Source organism: Pyxicephalus adspersus, chromosome 5 (assembly GCF_032062135.1).
Source record: "Pyxicephalus adspersus chromosome 5, UCB_Pads_2.0, whole genome shotgun sequence".
NCBI classification, from domain to species: Eukaryota; Metazoa; Chordata; class Amphibia; order Anura; family Pyxicephalidae; genus Pyxicephalus; species Pyxicephalus adspersus.
This window is the reverse complement of record NC_092862.1, coordinates 147092809-147098394: the sequence shown is the minus strand read 5'-3', so window position 1 is coordinate 147098394 and position 5586 is coordinate 147092809.

Below are 5586 nucleotides of genomic sequence, written 5' to 3'. Positions count from 1 at the left end.
CATGGGGGGGTCTGTATATATCTGATAGTATGGGGGGATCCATGACATGGGGGGGTCTGTATATATGTGAAGGTAAGGGGGCATCCATGGTATGGGGGTCTGTATATATGTGATAGTATGGGGGGATCCATAGCATGGGGGGTCTGTATATATGTGATGGTATGGAGGGATCCATTGCATGAAGGGGCCTGTATATATGTGATAGTATGAAGGGGATCCATGGTATGGGGGTCTGTATATATGTGAAGGTATGGGGGGGATCCATGGTATGGGGGGTCTGTATATATATAATGGTATGGGGAATCCATGGTATGGGGGACTGTATATATGTGATGGTATGGGGGGATCCATGGCATGGGGGGTCTGTATATATGTGATGGTATAGGGGGATCCATGACATGGGGGTTCTGTACATATGTGAAGGTATGGGGGCATCCATGGTATGGGGGTCTGTATATATGTGATGGTATGGGGGGATCCATAGCATGGGGGGTCTGTATATATGTGATGGTATGGGGGGATCCATGACATGGGGGAATCTGTATATATGTGATGGTATGGGGGATCCATGGCATGGGGGGTCTGTATATATGTGATGGTATGGGGGGGATCCATGACATGGGGGGTCTGTATATATGTGAAGGTATGGGGGCATCCATGGTATGGGGTTGTGTATATATGTGATGGTATGGGGGGATCCATGGCATGAAGGGGTCTGTATATATGTGATAGTATGAAGGGGATCCATGGTATGGGGGTCTGTATATATTATTATTATTATTATTATTATTATTATTAATAAACAGGATTTATATAGCGCCAACATATTACGCAGCGCTGTACATTAAATAGGGGGTCTGTATATATGTGATGGTATGGGGGGGTCCATGGCATGGGGGTCTGTATATATGTGATGGTATGGGGGGGTCCATGGCATGGGGGTCTGTATATATGTGAAAGCTTCACCCTTCATGGATAAATCTTTTACCTGGAGCTCCATGCTGGACAATGCCGGCCTCATTATGCAGATATTAGTTTTAATAAATCATGTGACCGTGCGGCCCTGATTGGCCCCCCATGAATGGATCATCATTTGGGGGGGATCAGAGGAAGGGGGAGCGCAGACTGCAGATCCAGACCTGGAAGTATTCCACTGAAAATCTGCAACAATTCATTTCTGTAGTTCCAAATGATTAGGAAGTGAAAAGGGGGCCTGACCCCGGGGTTTACCTGTCTGCCCCAACTTTCTGGCACTTGTGCTGCTGCATTGGTTTTCAATTTTAACAAACAAAATGAATTTTGTCAGCGAAAATCTGTAAAATTTTGTCGTTTCCGTTCTCTGAACAGATTTGAAGAGATTTTAGTTTTTGTTGTACGGTGCCATAACTCTTCTGGAATCGCCGGTTTGGCTACCTGAGCTCTGTAAAGAGTTTTAATCCGATCTGAAGTTTTGTGTCCGGAGGGGAGACATTCCTTACACACTGCTGTCTTCATAGGAAATTTATTGAAGGGCCCCTCAGGCAAAATCTGAGGAGCCACCAATGACTGACAGCATCAGACAATCCAACCCTAAATGTCAGATTGATATGGGAGGACAACAATCAGCTCCCCCTATTCACCTCACTAAAAGCAAAAATCCCTGTTGATCCTGCCAGAAATCCAGCAAGCTGATAACTTCCTGTGCTTTGCCCCTCTGCTACACTATAAGTTACATTGTTCTCAGCTAACATTGTGGACTACAAAACACCTCCATCTTATGATACAGAGCTGAGGAAAGGGGAAGGTGTTCTGTAGTCTTTGGGTGACAATTTTGCTTTGAGTAATAAAAATAAAGAAAAATAAAACTAATTCAGTCACTGCATCCGGGAGGGGGGGGGTAACCTCTGATATAGCGACGTGTAATATAATGATACTTGGGGTTTGCAGTTCAGAGAAGTGCAAGGTGTCACTGCCTATTGATTCCCCTCCCCCCATTGATTCTTTGGAGCTCAACAGCGCCCCCTTTTCCAGCTCTGTTATAAAATGTTTGTTCAGCCCACTCAGGGCTCCTCCTTTCCACCAGCTCTGCAGGGGTGGTACTATCCGACAACTAGCCCCTCCCACAGCTGTATCATTTCGATATAAGGATACAAAGTAACAATTCTCTGATCCCAGAGGGGCGGAGTAACGGCAGCGCTGATTTCCTGCGACAAACCTTCATTGCAGCTCATCCAATCCCATCGCATTTCTTCAGACAAAGCAGGTGGAGTGCGGCTCATGTCAGGTGCTGCTCTGACAAGGTGAAGAGATTCCTCTGACCTGCGCTCAGTGAACATTCCGAACACGTGTCAGACACGGGAAACAACACTGACATGGGCCCTGGGGAAGTATTGGCCCCTGCAGGGCCCCCTGTGTACATGTATGTGTATTGGCGAGGTGTGACACATTGCGGAGGAGATGGGATTCTGCTGTGTGAACGTACAAAAACCTCACAATGTATATTTTACAATTCAGAGATTTATGTTTTGTGTGGAATGTTTTGTATTTTATTGGTGGGGGGGGGTTCCTGGCCCCCCAGGGTATTCACATAACAATGCAGACTGACGCCATGTATATACAGGAATCACAGAATGTGCGGCATCCCAGTGCAGACCCCCCAGGAGCCCCTTTATTGGCCCCTCTGTTAGGGACACCGCTTGTTGTTCTCTATTTTTACCCCCTAGGTGTATTATGGGGCCGGGAGGATTATTGATTTTTGATTGGCTGACTACTCTCCTCTCTCTCCAGGTATTGGACGATGGGCTGTTTGTGAGTTTGGAGATGAATCTGAAACAAATGAAATGCCACAAAGACCAACGGATAACCCCGGACTGCCACACGGCCAGAGACGGGGTGAGGGGCAATTATATTTCATGAATAAATATAAAACACGCGGGAAGGTCAGGAACATGGCCGCCATATTGGACGGTATATTGAGGGGCGGAGCAGTGTTGTGTCATGTGACTCAATGGATTGGTGTGAAGAGTTCAGCCTTACGGTGACGACTTCCTGACACCAAGGATGGGAAATGGGGGGGTGAGGGGGGGTGGGGTCACCTCCTGTCCTATTATTGGACAACCCACATATCCCATGGTGATTGGATGAAGGTGTCTGCCCCACCCGTGTGGGTATAAAAGCTGGGCTGTGGATAAAGGGTAATAGAATAACAGTTTTATTATCTGTTGATCCTGGCAGCAGATCTATTTCCTGGCTCTTTGTAGTAAGGAGACAACTCTGTACATTCCACAATAAAATCACAAAGCAGCGTTGTCACCTTGTAGACAATCACATGAAAGGCCAGCTCCAGCTTCCACTTTATTAGCAGATAAATCCACATGTGCGCCTGCTGAGTACAATAACAACAGGCCAACAGATGATGATCGCTGGTATAAATATCAGACTGTGGGCCCATTGTTGGGGTAAATAGCAGGCGGGGGTCCTATTGGGCATCAGGTTGGTTGTTGGAGGTGCGGGGTGGCTCTGGTTGGGTTCCCCAGGAATGGGGGATGGGATTGGGGTTCAGAGTTGGTAGATGGAGCTCTGGGTGCCTCATCAGTATTCTTTGTGTTTCATCCTCAGAAGTCGTACAATTGTGTCGGCTGCTTCAAGTTTGATTTCGGGGGGCAGAAAGTCCGCTCCAAGTTCATCCACTGCACCCCTCCGAGCCGCAGCAGCCAGGTGAGACCACCTGTAACCACGGCCATTGTCAATCTTCCAGCTCCAGAGTTCTCACCCCTAGATAAATGTGTGAAAACCAGCTGCCCCGTGCCGCACATGTGCGAGGGGAGTATACACATGGGCAGAAGCCGGGTCTGAGGGGTCCCCAGAATGATGGAAATCTGCTAATGGGGGAAACTAACAGCGACTGTGGGGGAAGGAAATAAAGAAATGGTGAACCAGGAGCTGGAAAATCTCGTTCTGATTTCTTCTAATTATTACATTATACATTATTATCACATTGCATTGTGTTATATTATTACCGTATTTTTCGGACCATAAGACGCACCAGTTTTTAGAGAAGGGAAATGAAGAAAAAAAAGATTCTGAAACAAATAGTGTCCTAAAATATTTTATGTGCATTAAAAACCAACATCACAGACATAAACACATGTAATCAGTAAACAACCCTGTAAAGTAAACAGCAGCATTTAGAACCATTATTAACAAATAAAGTCAGCAAAAGACAAAATTACTGCCATTGATTGTCCCCTTCCGTTCACTTACCGGTAATTAATTGTAGGGATCTCCGTTAGGGCAGGGATCTCCGTTAGGGCAGGGATCAGCAGCTTGCTTCCTGGTGCAGAATGCCGGCTTGTTACTTTCAGTTTCACTCTGCACTGCAGCCAGGAGCAGACACGTGCTGCAGCCAGCATCAAGGAGACACACACAAGAGAAGGAACACGGTAAGAAACTTTTTTTTTTTACAGCATATGTGTAGGCTATATTTGGACCATAAGACGCAGGGACTTTTTTCCCCCACTTCTGCGGGAAAAAAAGTGCGTCTTATGGTCCGAAAAATACGGTATATCACATTATTATACCATCGCATTGTGTTATATTATTATATCGTATCGCATTGTGTTATATTATCACATCGCCTTGTATTATATTGTATCGCATTGTATTGTATTATATTATCACATTATTATACCATCGCATTGTGTTATATTATCACATCGTTTTGTGTTGTATTGTATTGATATTATGTCATGTATGGTATGTTATATAGTATCATATTGTATCATATTGTATTATTATATCACATTGTGTTGTGTTGTATTGTACTAGATTTCATCACATTGTATATTATTATTTTGATTTGTATTCTTTTTCTGTCTCTTTGCCCTTTGAAGGAAAGAATTGTTAATTTGAGGGGAGAAAGCTGCAGAAATCTGAAGAAGAAGCTGAAACAGAAGCCTCCGGTGTACAATGTGGGCAGCACCACCTTCCTGAGGTTTAAGTGAGTTTCATTATTGGGGGTCAGGCTGGAAGATGGAGAGTATTGGGGTGAGGGGGGTACACGGGGTACATGGGGGTTGGATGAGGTCTCTCCCTATGGGGACACATCGGGGTGCTGCTATCACCTCTTTGTATTATTTCCTATTACTGCATCAATCGTGGCCCCCCTCTACCCAGAATTATCAGCTAGGGCCACCATTGTCTCCAGGCTGCCAACCTCCATCTCTCCATCCTGGGTGCTACAAAGACACCACCGAGGGCACAAAGGTGGCAAAATATGAATAATTACTGATTCCCATCATACAATAGCTGACACCTGGACCGGGTCTGCTGCCAATCTGCCATCTGATGTATGCTGAATTCGAAGATCTGTTATTGGAGCAGAAAGTGCAGAGATAACCTCTGCCCCCCTATTCTGCCCCTCCATCTCTGTTTCCCCCCCTCCTATCCTCTATAACACCTCCATCATACCCCCTTTCCTTTCACCCCACATTCTTTCTCATCCCCCTCTTCAGGTCACCTCTGGAGGATGATAAATCCTGATTGCCATATTTTAAAAATTTAAATAATAAATATGCAAAGTGCTGTCATTATAAATATTTGGAGAAG